Consider the following 16,631-nt stretch of genomic DNA (forward strand, 5'->3'; position numbering starts at 1 on the left):
CTTTCTTCCTACACTGCTTGGTGATGAGAAGTTGCATGGAATGGGAAGGGCAAGGCAAGGAGCTGGGATTTGGAAGCCTCTGGTCTCCTTATGCCTCTATAACTCATCTGTGATATGCCCTTGTCCAGCCTCCCTGACATACTCGTGCTAAAGTTTGTGTTTTGTCTAATGTCACTTTTCCAAAGAAGAGTATGTTCTAATTTACTTATAAGCCTCAAATTGACTTCTTGATCCTTCAGAAAGGTACTTAGGACCATCGTAAGAGACATTGTTGACTGTGACTGAAAGAACTTACTTTTATTTTTGAGCTTTCCAGTTGCAAACCAAAATGTTTTCCTTAGAATAATTTTAGCTGAATGAAGATTTCAATCCTGGCTCTGTGCCCCACTGCCCTAGGTGGTGTAACATCAAGTAGCCAGAATCTTCAACCTCAAAGAGCTCACAGTTTCCATATAAAACAGCTGATGGCAGGACACCAAATAGACTCCCAGTGACTAATCCAGCCTTCACATGAGCACAGGTCATCAGAATAATGGATCATTTTCATGACTGGGCTCTTCACAGTCCTGACTCATTTCAAGTATGACAAGCATCAGTATAGCAGCTTTGAAATCATGGTCATGAACCCACCAGCTTCCAGCAAGGGCGAGATGTCTAAAGCCTTATCAGTTTTAAGGTAAGACAAATGCTAAAAACAGACCTCTTAATGCCATGCTATCCAGATCAGAGTGGAAAGTTTCTGCTTTTGATATTCGCCTCCAGAGTTTTTTCAGAGGATCTGTGAAAAGTGACTGGTCTGAACAAAAGAATCCTTCACAATTATCTAGAAGCCTTTAGAAAAGGCTGATGTTAAATGTCACATTTTATGCTGCTATCTCACAGGCCTCAAGGAAGAACAGAGCTTATGTCAGAGTCGGTATTTGTTTTTCCTTCTGCAGAGATGCACACTTCAGTGGGAAAGCTTCTCCCAGAAAGATATATTTCTTAGGCAAGATAGCAACATGAAAAGCAGATGCTTTGAAGATCTCTCTCCCTCTTTTAATTACAGAGTTCCAATATATCACTTGGGGTAATAAAACCAGATTATTCCACCAATATTCAAGTTGATTTGGGTTTAGTACTCAATTGCTCTCCCCAAAATCCACAGGATTCAGAAAGTCAAGCTGCTGAATGTAAGCAATGGCTGCAGAATCTGGCTCCAAGTGAATCTGCAGAAATAGCAGCCTCTCACCTCTACAGAAATCATCTGATGATAACACACACCACCATCACTGTCCTGCTCAAAATGGCCAATCTGCTTAATGACACCAGTGCTCTGGGAGACACCTCTACTGCACAAGGATTTAAAATTTCCCAGTTCTCTGGTGCTGCCACCTTTCCTTCCCCATCACCTCCAAAGAATTGCATTACTCCACACACCTGGCTCTGTACCTGCCCCTCCTACTGCTACTTTTCCACCTAGGCTGCTGATGTCTGTCTAACCTTGCTGACAGGACGCGTGACTAATCTACTGGTTTGCAAACACAACCAGACTTGCAGCTCTTCCCACAGGCACTTACCAGCGTGTTTTAGGAAATGGTTTGCACAGATGGCAGCAGGTTGCTGGAAAACCATTTAATCCTCCTCCATGTGCTTTGGAGACAGCATTATTCTTAGAGCTGGCAGCACTGCCTTGATCTGTTGTACCAAACTACAGATGCATCAGCCTTGGTATCATTAGACAGTGGCAGTTTGCTCCAAGGAGGAGGAAAAAAAACCCCCAAAACCAAAAACCCTATAACAAACCAGTGCCAAGGCACTTTTCTAAGCCTTGGTCAGTATGAGCACGCACCTCCCACCAGGAATGCCAAAAAAGCCCTGGGATGAGTAGAGCTGGAATTACACCACAGTGGCAAGGGTTGGCCTGCAGTGATTCCTTCCAGACACACTTCCACAGACAACAAGGAACAGAAACAATGCTCAAGGAACAGTGGTCATATGGCTGCAGCCCATGACTGCTCCTGAAGCAAACTGTTACTGCTCACCTAGGGACAAACCCCCTTCTGCCATCACCTCAGTTGGCTTGGGGACAAGGTAAGCCTCCTCTGCTCCCCAGGCCACCAAAATTTACATGAAGGCCAACAGCTGGACATCTGTGAGGCACTGGATCCCACCCTGCAGCACAAGCACGCACAGATTTCCAAAGCCCAATTATTTTCTTTGGCTCAGACAACATGCCACAGCATGGCTTGTGATATTTTTCCTCCCTAGGGATGCGTCTCAACACTCCAAACCAGCAGGAGCTACTAGCAAAGTATTGATGCCCATTCAAAACTACACTGTAGCTCTTTTTCCCCTGGGGATTCACTACCATTGTCCAAATCTACAAAATGCCCCATAACCGAACCAAAAAAACAATGAACCTCCTTCCAAGGAAGACATTCACCTGCAAAGCCTCCTTCAACATCCTGAATTCAGAGACAGAGAGTAAGTGTTGGCGATATTTCAAATTCACTTAACCCACTTTTAAGAAGTACAGCCTGTTCAACAGTGCAAAAAACATTTCTTTCAAGAGGATCCTCAAGTCATCTGTCTGAGATGCTACACCTGGGCCAAGCCACCTGCAGCAGTGTGCCATGAAAAGATGAGAAGATCAGAAAGCAACAGCATAAGGAAGCAGTTATGACAGAACAAAATGTCATGGCACAAACCCCGGACGTGTCTTAATCGCCATCGCCATCTGGAAACAGCTTTTTTTTTTTCTTTTTTTTTTTTTTTTTCTTTTTTTTTTTTTTCCCAAATTTAACCATACAGCCTTCCTGCCCTAAAAGCCAGAGGGCCCAGCCTAGACAAAGACATGCACTGGGCACTCAGATGGCTCACACCCTCTAGCTAGAGAAGGACCCATGTATGAGAGCACATCTAGCTGAGCTTCTTTTTTATGGACTGCAGCCAAAAAAATTTTGCACATTTCAATGAAATTACAGAAAAAAAAAAACATTTCCAACAAAGAGAATAGGGGGAGCGAAATGGAGCAAAGGCTACACTTAAATCATCATATTAGAAGACAGGTTTTTTGTCTCCAGTCAGACCTGTCCTATTCACTGCTCATATCTGGTGGAGCATCCAATGACAGCAGAGGATTTAGAATAGGGCCTATATATTGGAGTGATTTTGTCAGCTTTTAGAGTTTAAAAAAATGCACATAACTTGTTTCAATTTCTAGACTTTAAATAAGATAAATCCCATACTTCCAAAAAAGCAGGAGCCTCAAGGCACAGACATATTTCTGTCAGAGATGCAACTAACACGTCTGCATACCTGCAGGATGCTTAAATCAACCCGACTCATGTGCCAGAAATTGTGACAAGGGAGTCTTGTCCCACCACAGCTTCACTGCTATTGCTGCCATGATAGACTTGATGAAAAGTACATCTCATACTACAATTATAATTACAATTTGCAGTACTAGTATGTTTGTACTTCACAGATTTTCAGTATGCTCCAAGCTGATACAGAATCAATCTTCCTAACGAATCCTGCCTTTAAAGGTGTTTAAGTGATGGAGAAACCTCATTTTCAACTACTTTTAGTGGAGCTACCAGTCCTGACAGGCACACAGCCACAAACTGAAGGTGTGAGGGCCTTTGTCTGCTCTGAAGGCAAAGACATCAGATTCTCTCCTGAAGTGCCTGCAGCCACTGCCATTTTCTGCTCAAAGCTCACCTTCATGTGTTGGTCCAAGAGCTACAATGCCCCTGGGCCTGGCTTGCTGGCAGAGCTGGCAACCCCAGCCAGTGCCACCAAAGAGATAAAGAGAGAGGAGATCTTCTTTATAACCCACACAACCCACAAAAATTCATGTTAAAAAAAGAGAAGAAATAAAAACCATCAGGCTGGTTTCCTAGATTACCTAGACAGCACCCAGCAAGCTACTTCAGGTACCTCAGTGATACATCACTGGGAGCTAATTATCTTCTGCAATTTCCTGCCTTCTTAGCATCAAAAAGCGTTCCTCTTTGGGCTAAAAATGTGACATTGTACTGTAGATGTCAATCTCATTGCTGTACAGTTAGTGGTGACATATCTTACAGTACCACCTTGTACCCCTGCTCTCACACAGTACCTCAGGCTCATTTCTTCTGCTGCACCACCTATTTTTTAATGGAAGACTCTCGCATTTTTTTGTTGTCAGTATTTGATACACAGCCAGGTCACAAAGATTAATCTGATCATTTGATTATTATGATTAATTACCTCCTGATAAGCAGCTTTTTCCTCTACCTTTCATGAGAGCAATTATTGCCCTGCCCTTAATTCATCACATCAAATTTGATCTTTTTTGTCAAACTCTGACAAGTTGAGAGTAAAGTCAGAAATAAGCACTGCCTTGCTGCACATCAGCTAAGCTTAGGGCAGCAGAGATGGAGAACTGACAATCTGTCTTGAAATTAGCTGAAGTCAGCCCATAGCCACAGAAAGACACCTCATGCTACAAGGAGAGAAGCTCACATTAGCTGGTTGTCCTGAGTCACTTCCCGTGGCACTGGTGAAAGGGTGATGAGAAGAAACAAAAGCAACCACCTGCTCTCTAAAAAGAGAAAGTCCTCTTATTTCTCTTTCCACCTCCCTGCTCCAGTGCCTAAAGGGATGCTGCTTCCAATACCACCTCATTGTGCTGTGCCATGCCTTCAAAGTGCCACTGAATCCTTGTTCTGGTGACAAAAGAAGAAATTGCCAGCAGGGATTATAGCGCAGACAGCAGTGGCCACAAACAACCTAATTTTCCCCAGAGGCAGGCTGTGTATGCTTTTTGTTGTTCAGAGCCATCTGCAAGAAACTGGATATTTGCAAATAAAAGGAGATTAGGACAAGACATTAATCCAGCATCTGCTGCTCATTCATGCTGTCCCCTGAAAGAGAGCCCAGATACAACATTTAAGTCATAACACTCAGTTCTTAGCTGCTGGTAAATTTAAAAAAAAAAAAAAAAAAAGAAGAAGAAGAAGATAGAAATTAATAGGCACACAAAGTTGTATTCCTTTTTATACCAACTAAGCCCTAGGAGGGCAGAAACACGTGGAGCTGTTAAGAAAAAGTGAGACTTCCTTTGGAGAAGGACAGCTTTCCCTCCACTGTGCCCACCCGTGCACAAAGCCCGAGAAGAGAAGACACAATTATCCAGGAACAGGGAGGAAGCAGAATTGGCAACAGCTTGTCCAGAAACCCCTGTTCTTAGAAAGGACTCGTTTCTTGAAGCCTACAGAACAGCACAACAGGGCTATTGTTCCCAGAGTTGGATGGCAAAGAATCCTGCTACCATTGGGAATTGTTTCCGCTGTTGGATGGAAGGGCGCAGCAGAAAATCATCTACAGCCTTTACAAAAGCTCTGCTCTGTGCACCACTACACAAGGGAGCAAGGGCAGCAACCCAGCAAGCTCACTTCTACTTTTTTTTTGTTTTCTTCATATTCACAGTAACTATATGTGGCTGTCAGTGGCTTCTTTTCTGAGAGAGAGAAAAAGAAGAAAAAAAAAAAAAAGATAAAGAATAATTTAAGCTGTGGGGAAAACATCCAGTTCAGAAACACAGATGAAAAGCATTTCATCTCTGCATATTGTCTGTTTTTCTACCAGCAGCCACTTTTCACAGAGGATTTTGCCTGACAGAGCTGATAACCACTCACCAGTGCTCAGATTTTGGGTTTGATACCTTTCAGATGTAGCTGGCGCATTTGGCGTTCAAAGGCATCGCACACGTGGCACCACCTGCATCCTATGCCTTGGGAATCAAGAGCACATTTCACATTACAAACACTGACTGTCTACCACTGCCATCTGATGCTTTCTATTCAGCTTTTTTTTCAGCTTAATTTCATTTACTTTAAGATGGAAAAGAGATGGTTCATTAGAGGCACTTCCCACAGCCCACTTAAAAGCACTGATGAGCTGACACACATTTTCATAGGTTCAGATTTCATCACTTTACCTCAAGTTGTAGCTTTTTAGCAGACAGAAACAAGCCAGCCCAGTAAGAGCTGCCTTACAATGCCTACCCTCATCACCCTATCCCTATCACCTCTGCAACCTAGAGTATTTCTACCTTACTAGTTCAGGAGCATCCTGTGCTCAGCAAGCCAAACCTTCCTGCCACCAGCATTCATTTTAGTTGCATGTGGGGAAAAAAAAAATTAATTTTGTTTTCAGGAGAAAAATTCGGGTCCAATTTCAGACAAGAGACCCAAACAGTTAGGAAAGACACTCGGGCAGTACCTTCAGAGGAAACACTCATTAGTAATTTCTGGAAGAGACTTGAAGAAGTTTTAAGAACGTAAGTTTCAAATACACGGAAGAGCTGATAGCTAGTGTTAGTCAGTCCCATCACTGCACATCAATTAGGGGAAGGACACAGACACAGCCTAATGAGGTGGCCAGCTGGTGACACACAGTGGGGACACAATGCATGATAGCCATGGGAGCAGCTTGGGAGCAGAAGGTAGCTTACTCCAGCCTCACGTGGCTGCCTCTTCTGAAATGACCAGTAAGTGAATTGGCTGTATTTCCTAGAAGAACTGCCCTCCACAACACACAATCACTTCCCACCTCCCTCTTACAGTTCTGTGAAATCAGCCTAAGCATCACTCCCCATCCAAGCAACCTTTTGGCATCCAAGGGGCATTAAAACCACCCTTGCATTGTCATGACATTAGTTTAAATCAGTGTTACAGCCAGTTCCCCGATCAATGAAATGCAGAAACATGACTGCAGGAAGGAATTAGCAGCTGTAATCCCATGATTACATAAATCCCTTTGGTCAATCAGTTATTAATGGCTGTTATATTTATTGGGGTTTATAGCAGACCTACAAACCTGAGCCATTAGAAGCAGACACCAAAAAGGATACTGTAAGAAAGCTGTTTGATTACTGACTCCTCACAGCAAGTGCTGACAGAATACAAATTTGGCTCACTCTCCCTCCTGTTAGCGAGCCTGCTAATGAGCTTGCCAATTAAAAGCCAATCTGAAGACCTTGGAGGGGAAGCTGTCAAGAACATGAACTCCAGTGCCTCTGAGGAGCAGCTGCAGGACTCATGTGCAGGGCCACCTTCAGTGCTTCTTGTTGATGGCGCCTACTGATGCCTTTATCTCCCACAACTCATCCCCCTCACCCAGGAAATACAAACACATGTCACACATGTATATTATGGCTTCTAAGGCATGGACATTGAAAACAAACACACGCTAAAGAGTAAAAAAATCCTCTCTTGCTCCCAATCATTGCAGAGGTCAAATGCTAGAACTACTATGGAAGTACAAAAGCTTTAAAATGATAATAATTATTTATTATTATTAGAGAAGACTCACTAATTATACGTCATAATGTCTAATTATATTGGGATGTATTTTGTATTTTTGCACATGTGTATTTCTATTTGAGGAATCAAGGACAGCTTGAGCAAGAGAATTCGGTCTCTTAGCTCCCTTTGAATATTTCTGTGCAGGTTCCTCCCCCCTTAAGCAATTAACTTAATACAGTTAACGAAAGGAAAGGCAAAAGCGTAAATCCTACACCAGTCCAAAATCTCTGGGAACAAAACTTTATGACTTTCAGTGCAGGGACACATGATCCCCTTCAGTCACAGCAACACAACAGGACAGGGTGCAAGCATCTCACACATCAGTCAAATCCTTATTTCCAGTACACTCACTTGGCCTGCCACTTAAACAGGCAATCTCATTTCAGAACCACTCCACGTTGCATTTCTTTCTACTTTTCATCCTGTCCAGTCCTTGAGTTGGTAAACTAACAGTGGCATTTCCAACAGAGAGCTGCGAGTAACACACTTCCCCCCCTGAAGTAACCACTGGTGACTCCTCATAGAGGGTAAATTTTTTGCAATGTTCATCTTCAAGGGACAGTCAGGAAGCAAACAGGAGCAGGACTCCTGGCCTAGGTTTCCTTCTGGATTCTTCCATCCCCCATTTAATTCATCACACCACAAGATGAGTAACCCTCTGGAAATAACCTTTAGCAGAAAGCACTGTTACCTAAATAAAGAAATGCCATAGTTTCTCTGAAACTGTATCATTCTGCTGAAACGAATTATGAGAAAGCTGGTGCTCAATGAAAGTTTGCTTTAATATGACTTATACTATTCATAAGTTTGCCTTGGACAGCATCCAGGTTTTTTAAATTAAATATTAGCAGTCTGTTAGCCTATCAAACAAACGTAAGCATGTCAAGTTAGTATTTTAATAGTGTTTTTTCTTCTCCTCCCAGCCTAGGTTTGGCTTCCTAATTGACTTGCTGCTTTAAAGTCAGTAAATTCAAAAGTCTGAGAAGAAGATGTCACACTTTAATGGTTTAGGAGTGCAAGCTTTGTCTGGGTGATTGATGGATCAAATGTGTGCTGAGGAATGCGGCAATGTTTCTTTCATCATTTCTGCTTCTCACAAGTCTGAGAACTGGACAATCACTAAACTTCTTTGCTGCTAGAAACAACAATAAAAATATCATTCATTATAAATGTAAAATCCATCTTGGCATCCTGAAGGGCTGTTATTGAGCTGACATTACTGTGTGAGCACCAACCAAGGTGTACATGAGAATTTAGCACCAAGGATGCAGCTGAATCTACACACCAGGCATGCTGGGCTCTCTCTGGCTCATTACACTCCTTTCCTGGTTATTGCCAGCCCCAACCTGTTTGGTGAATGAGATATGGAAGAGCTGCGAAGATACACAGCAAAAGGTCCTTCAGAAACACGGGGATAAATGGGGTAACATTCACAGGTGACCGGTAAAGAAAGACCGAGGCATTAATCGAGGGTTGCGCATCTGACAAAAGGCACAAATGTAGATGGAGAGCCCTTATTAAAGCAATATTAAGTAATTTTCAGAGTGCTTCTCAAATGCAATCATTTACTTTCAGTCCTGCCTAATCAAGTAAAGGACTGTACCATTTCTGATCTCAAGATGAGGGCTGAAAGGTAGAAAAGGCTTCCAAATAATGTGTCCTCTCAAAAGTGACTAATACAGACTACACACATATTCAAACACCTCTATTGAACTTTCTGGTGCAAGAACAAGTATTTCTGTCTGCAGGCCTTGTCAGTGGGATGTGAAAGTCAGGCAGGTTCTCTAAAGCGCTGACATCACACTTATTAAACGTTTTACATATAAAGCTTAGTTAACAAATCCGCTGACGACGCACAAGCCGGAATAAAAGCCCATTCCCTCTCCAGAGCAGGGCGGCTCTCCCAGATTAAAGGAGAGCAGAAAGGTATTGAAACTCACTGAGGTCAGGTAAGGGGGCTGGCACAAATGTGGGTACCATTAGAGCAAATCCAACCAGAGTGTCCCAGAAAGACGACTGACTGCAAGAAATCTCTGGCCATGCCGAGTCCAGTGTGCTCACGTATAAGCAGCCAGAGGAAGAATGGGGCAGGAGGGATCAAGAGCACTGCCAATACCCTCAAGCCCTGAAATAGTAGAGGATTTGTTAAATCCCAGAGAGCAGCCCTGGCTGTATTTGGCAAAGGAGGATAAAGCAAAGCCCTGGAAGCACTGGCAAGTCTAGAGAGGGTCATAGTCCCATTCCTCTCCCCATATCTGTGGAACACAACTCAAGGTGACAAGCAGGGCTGAACAGTCAGGTACCCCAATATTTTTATGCTCTCTCCAGGAGCCACAGGCCTACCCATAGCTGAGGCACTGGGGATCAACTTGCACTTCAGTCCCTGCACAGCCTCTGTTTCTCATGTTGGTCAGGCATTTGTCTTCACTCTTCATCCCCACAGCTCCTTCAAAGGCCATTTCAGACTTAAATAGGTTGCTGGGTACTTCATCCAATAAAATCCTTCCCGCCCTGCCTCAAATGAATGTCTTTCATTGCAGTAGCTATATATTTTTGGGTTTTTTTTCTCCCCATACTATCCATGAAAAAAGAAGAAGGTGCTGTGGTTTATCCAGTCTTGTGCTGACAGCATTACATCCCAGCAGCAAGGTGGACTCACAGGCACCAGCTGTGATTTCTCTTCTGCTCTCCACACTTCCAACTTGCACCAACACTCTTGTGTATCTTTGCATTTTAAGCATACCTCTGAGACTGCTCATTTATTTAGAAATCATCCTCACCATAATGACAAGACAGGAATGCCATTTTTCCTCCCTTGCTCTATAGAGAGGCAGAGAAAATGAGGCAGTGGTAACACTGATTAGGCAGGGACATGCCTCAGCTTGGCCCTAGGAAGAGTCAAGCCTGGGGCCACCCAAAAGCACAGTCCCCCCTCTCATTTGGGGGCTGTGGAGATCAACCCCACCTGTGTCCACACTGCAGCACTGATGACGTTTCACTCGACCACCTGCAAGTACAGCAGGAATTCAAACACATCCAGAGAGAGCTTTGCTGCCTGGCCACACTCAGGGCCATTTGTGGGACAGTTGTGCTTTCCTTTGTTCCTCATCTCTTTTCTTCAAACCTTCCTGGCGTTGCCCTCCTTCCCCCTCCCATGCTCTGGCAGGGGTGCTGAATGCTGATGAGACAATACTTGATACATCTTCAAGCACTTATTTTCGGGCAATTAACTTGGCATCATAGAAGCACTTAAGAAACCTGGCTTTCCGGAGTGGGAGACAACTGACTAAAAAGCTAAGCAAAGTAGTAAATTATTGTCAAATGACTAAAAAAGAACAGGGAAGGGGGGGGAGAAACCAACACTTTGATCGAAAACGCTTGCTGCTGTCAAGCTAGATCTGAGATCTGACAAAAAAAAGCCAATCTAACACTTTCAGCCACCATTAGTGTGAGTCCAATACTGGCCACTATCAATTGTGTCTAAAACAATTGAGTTTTGCCATTCAAGGCTGAATGCTTTCTTTTCTGACATCTCCTGATAGTATGTCATCAATTCATCCTTGGAAAAATTAGCCCAGGCAAAGCATCTATCTATCTATTTAGATAGAGCACATTACTCTAATGTTCCAAAGGCTTACCAATCACCATGGGGTCTTTCATCACTAACTATGCCTGCTATAATAATTCTTTTCTAAATTCAGAAGCAATGACTTATCCATTAACAACGTTTTACTTATTTACTGGCCTTGAATTCAATTCATGGGGGGAAGAACCACAAACCATTAATTCAATTTTTCATAAACCAGAAATTTCCAAGTTTTCCTTTGTGGTGTTATTTTCCTGCCCCCAAAATGACACTTCAAAGATGCATTTGCCTTTCATCCCTTAGATGCCAACATCAGGAATGGGGCATGAAAAAAGCCAGTCTGACACTGCCTGAGCAGTCCCTCTGCTGGGCACCCGAGTGTTCCCTCATCTTCCCTGCTTGCCTTTGGGAACACTGGGGATTTTTTTGTAGATCAGAAGCATGTTGATTTTGCAGACACAGCTTCAGGTTTAAAGTGAATAAATAAATATCAGTCTTCCCATGCATAGTTTACAGCCACCTTCTACATTTTTCAATGGATCTTGCTGCAGACCCCTACAGCTAAAAGAACCCTACAGACACCTGCATAGTAAGTTGTCCTTTAAGGGAAAAAAAATTTCACTTGTAGTTTATCCTACTGGCTATTCCAGCTACCTCCCCACCCTGTATGTGTACTGCTGCTCCCAGAAAGCAATATTCTGGAGCTGGAACTCCAGTGGAACACACTGCTCTGCAGGCAGGAACTGATGGGAAGAATGTATGGACAGCCAAATAGGGCAGTAAATTCCCCTATTCTCCATGCTTTCAAAACCCACGTTAAAAACGTTTCCTTTTGCCTCACTAAATTGACATCATGATGTAAAACACCAGCATATGAAAATCCACAAGGTGCATATAGAAAAACCTGACCTAGCACCCTTCTATCTGCTAACTCGCACAAAGCAGCATAGATCTCAGACACCCAGACTTATTCCCATTAAATATTCAGTGTAATAAATCAAGCCCTCCCACCTTATATAAACACATCACAGCTCTTGCACAATAACATCCTGCTTGCATACATTTACATTATTCCCATAAATGAAAAAAAAAACTAATTCCATGAAACATTATCTGTGCAATCCTCTTAAAAGAGTTTAAAGGAAAGAAACAGAACCTAAAATAAATGCAGACAATATCTTTAAGAGGAAATACCTTTATGGCAGATAGTTCAGGTAGCACATAGAGCACTTCCAGGGCTCAGAGGCAAACTTGAAGTCACAACCCTCTATGTAACAACAAACAAACAAACCCAAAGTCAGGATATGCAAGAGATGGAGACCAAGCCAAACAGCTCTTCTTTCTCAACCTGGTTATTTCTTTCTACAAATAAACACCCTACTACTACCTGGTACCAGCTGGTGTACTGCAGAGACACAACAAAAAAGTACATGGCTTGCTGTTTTCTCCAAGAAATTAATTTTATGGGTAAACATGGACACTTGAATTATCAGCTGCACACTAAGCAGATAGTACACCCTTCACCTTCCTCTTGCAGCTCCAGCCCTATCATATACACCGGGGTGCACTTGGCTTCAAGAGCACCAAGCCATGACATGGACCATTGCAGTCCTGCTTCCCAGGGCATCCAACACACCAATTCTGCTGCTCTGAAACACTTTGTAACTACAACAGGTTGGTTAGGTTTCATCACTCAGTTTTACATGCGGCAAAATAAAAAAATCACTTGCTTTCCTGGACTTCCCTCACACTGGTGGGCATGTTCTCACCTTTTTGTTTAACTGGGAACACCACACATTCCAGCATCAAGGGGAAAGCACAAGCTACTCTTAGGCATCTATTATCCCTTGATTCCCATAGCTATCCTGGCTTGACATGCCCTTGTCCTTAACCACCACCTACAGTGAATGCCTAGCCCAGAGCACCAGGATGGGACAACCATTTAGCCACAGCCCTCCACATGCTTTCCCACACTCAAGCAATCCAGGGACTTTGAAATTAAGCAACATAGAGTTCTTCATGGAGGTCCTTCCAAAACTAACTGTCTTTGTTAGCACCAATCCAGCTGCAAAAATATTAGTCAAGGCTGCATTAATGCCAAATGGGCCCTGCAAGCAACACAGGTTTTGTTAAGAGAACCTTAGATGCTTGAAAGGTGGGGTGGGCTTTTCTCTCTGCTGTTCTGGTTTTCTTGGCCTTTCCATCCTCCCCATTAAGTTCAAAAGCTGGCAGCAATTTACAGCAAATTACTGTGTAGAAGGTATGCACATACATATGTGTGTGTGCACGCACATAAGCCAGACAACTCAGTGAGTTTCTCTTAGGGAAAGAATCCCACTGCAAAGGGGCTGGACTCAGTCCTTGATGGTCAAAATGGGGCATTTGCTAATTACAGTCTTAGGCAAAAGATTACAATCAGACAGACGTTTCTCCAAAAAGAACACAGGAACCATTACATTCCAAATGAGAATCAACTTTGGAGATGCTTTAATGTCCCTGCCCTGACAGCCCAGGTAGCAGCAGTCTGTAGACTGAAACTCTTCTGTATCAAAATTTTACCTCTTGTCATTGCCCCAGGCAGGGGAAGAGGGATTTTAGGCCTGGTCTCTAGCACTCCAGGACTTTAGAACAAGCACCTTTCAGGAAAGGCACGCAAGAGAGCCTCCCTTTTGATATTTACACCACTGGGGTATGTAATCACCCTACAAACTGCCCTGCCTACATGCGCCAAATAGGACAGGGATCTCAGCTTTTCATCATGGGTTTGCCACAGGACTAGGCAGACAAGTATTTCTCTACTGTCTTTCTTCAAGCCCAATAGACAATACTAAGCCACACATTTCTCTCTTCTCTGCCTACATGCGTGTCATGAAGCTGGATGAACCAGCAGCATGTGCTGACACACGTGATGGTGAAACTTATTACACAGATAAGAGACATACCCCTTTCTCATTAATTCAGAGTTTCTACCTGCTCAGAGATGCATTTTGTTAAAGCCCAAGCTTAAGTCACTCAATCTGCAGTACGAAAGACTACTGCAAATAAAAAACTCTTTGCTGGCAAAACCAAACGAAATGGAGCAGAGAAGGACATAAATCCACAGAGCCTCAGAGCAGGATTAAAAAACACCACTTGCCATCCCCACAGGCTTTGTAACCCTCATGAGCCTGAGAGGGATGGATTTCAGCATGTTAAAATCCTAAGAGAATACTGCAAGAAATGGCATGCTGTGGGTGATTATATGATCTTCTGGTTTACCAGAGAATTCTGCCAGCTCACCCCAAGCCTTTCATGGCAGATCAGTGAAGATTATTATGGACAGCCACACTTTGCTGAGGATTTTCAAGTCTCTCAACCAGCAAAGACAAGCTCATGGGCTTAACAAGTACTGCAGACTGGCCTGTCTACCGTTTTTATTTCATGAACCCTGAAATTAACAAATAACTCATGGAGAACATAAAACATAATTTTGTTAGAGCAGTTTCTCAGCTCAGAAAACTTAGGGCACAAAGGGCTCAAGATATATTTTAATTTCCACTAGAGGCGTCACCCATGGGGTTTACAAGGTTTATCAAGCAACCCAGAACCACACACATCTTGTAGTATCAAATTTGCTCAGGTTAGGATGACCCCACCATAATCAGAACAGAGGTTCCAATCTGCAAAAACTTACATCAGCAACAGGAAAAAAAAAATAAAAACTAACACATACATTCCTTCTGTAATGCTAGGGAACCTAAAACTCACTCGAGTACATACTGAGAAAATCCAGAGCCAAAAGATAAGGCCTTTGACTTCTCCTTAGATGCTGATGCAAAAAGGGAAAAAATTGTAACCTCATACTTTTTTGCAAACTGGCACCCTACCCTGAAAGAAGTCTCCATGTACTCCTGGAGTTCTCCTCCTTGAGCAGAGCATGTTTCTCTGCTCAATGAGAAAAAGAGCATCAAATTGATATACACTTAAACAGGGCCTTTATGAATATTGAAAGGCTTTTAACCAAGAGCCTTTTCTGAAAATGCTTCAATCCCTTCATCAGAGCAGCATTCTCCTTTTCCCAAGCTGTTTCTTGGTCAAGAGAGAAACAGGTCATACCTCCAAAGCAAAAAAAGCCCTTCCCCACTTCCTTCTTCTAGGAATTGGTCCAGAAAGGAAAAAAAATGCAAAGAAATAAAAATAAATAATTTATATTCCAATTGCTCCATGGTTTTCCTGCAAAGTTTTAATAACTTCCTCCAGCTTGTCCACTCAGTATATCTTATCCAGAGTATCCAAACAAAATTCCTAAAAGTTCAGATTCTAACTGCATCACTTAGAATGGTTCCCTGTCAAGGGCCTATGCCAAAAGCAGGTTAGTGATTTTTAGAGCATGGATACTTCATGGGTAGATAAAAATTTAGACACAAAAAGCCAAAGCAAGAGAGCACACAGAACTTTTACATACTGTGGCTACTCGGTGTCTATTGCACTTGGGTGCAATACAGGGCATAGCTTTTAATATCCTTGCTGTCATGCTTCTCAGAAGTCTTCAAAACATTGCTCATTACACATCTTTGTGGAAGAGGCAGACTGGGGCTCTTCACATCTTTGTGAACACGCACATTTCAACAGACCACGAGTCTGCACAGCACAGAGGTGTCAAATGAAGAAAGAAATAGACTGCCTCCCAATGAAGTTCAAATAAGGAAAGCATTTAATTATGCATACTTCTCCAATGCTTTGGAAACTGCTTTTAAAGGAGAAAAAGTGTCATAACTCAAAGGTATTTACTCTAATGAAAAACTACGACTGTTCAGGCTGTTTCCAATATATTCAAATAAAAGAAGATGGGTTGAGATTTTTTTTTTTTTCCTCTACAAGAAGAACACTCAGGAAATTACATCCCATCCAACCCTTCCCCCTCATCTTTTTGTCAGCAAATCCTATAAACCCACAAAATGCCCGGAATTAAATGCTAAGGTTGGCAATCTGTCATTGACATATGTTCCTGCCTCTTTTTTTCCCCACCAAGTCATGAGATAAAGCTGCAGTTTCAGCCTTAGCATGGAATTTCTCAGCACCAGTGAGTTTTTGCTGGCTTCAGTTCTCCCCCTTCCTTTTTCCCCTTTCCCTCTTCTCATCAGTGTCATTTACTCTGCTATCCCACAAGCCAACTTTTCAAGAGTCACAACCCAGCTTCCAGATACATGGAGGCATTCTGCACAACAGCCTGCTCCAGAGCAACACCATCAGCTTCCAAGCACGGCACTGGACAGCCCCACAACATACTGCCATGACAAAATAACTCCTTCCCTTTGGGAAGCCCTCAGCACAAGCTGTCCAAACATTATTTACGATTTCAAGTGTTGCCTTATTTATGGCTGAAATTCTCCCTGTTCAGAAGAGAGAGAGACTGAGTAACTTATTAGGAACGTTCCTAGGGAATGAGAGAAAGGGGGAAATGAGATCAGTCATAACTCCAGAAACATTTACAGCTTTTATGCAAAATTTAAAATTGGAGCATTATCAAAAAAAGAAAAAAATCCTAACCCAACCCAAACAACCTTAATCTGGTAGTTTGCCAAGCTACAGGTGGGTTTTGTAAGGAGGGAGAGGATTCCAGCTTTCTTGTTTGGAGAAGAAAGGCAAGCATAACTTCTGGGAAGATTAAATACTTGAAGTGGATATATTTACACAATATGTGGGAAGTGTGAACAGATGCTACATAG

The 16,631-nt window shown here is 42.8% G+C and overlaps 1 protein-coding gene across 15 annotated transcripts in view; it reads right to left on the reverse strand.

The window, feature by feature from the left end:
- ADGRL3 (adhesion G protein-coupled receptor L3) overlaps positions 1-16,631 on the reverse strand; it is a 491,337-nt gene that overhangs the window by 340,695 nt on the left and 134,011 nt on the right. Inside the window, exon 3 of one of the 15 annotated variants that reach the window (XM_083862085.1) lies at positions 12,118-12,190. The exons of the other annotated variants lie outside the window; for them this stretch is intronic. The gene's annotated coding sequence lies outside the window, so the exon portion shown is untranslated. The remainder of the gene's footprint in view (positions 1-12,117; positions 12,191-16,631) is intronic. 15 annotated transcript variants of the gene reach the window in all.

The sequence above is a fragment of the Zosterops lateralis genome (genome assembly GCF_965231275.1).
Source record: "Zosterops lateralis genome assembly, chromosome: 5".
In the NCBI taxonomy this organism is placed as follows: domain Eukaryota; kingdom Metazoa; phylum Chordata; class Aves; order Passeriformes; family Zosteropidae; genus Zosterops; species Zosterops lateralis.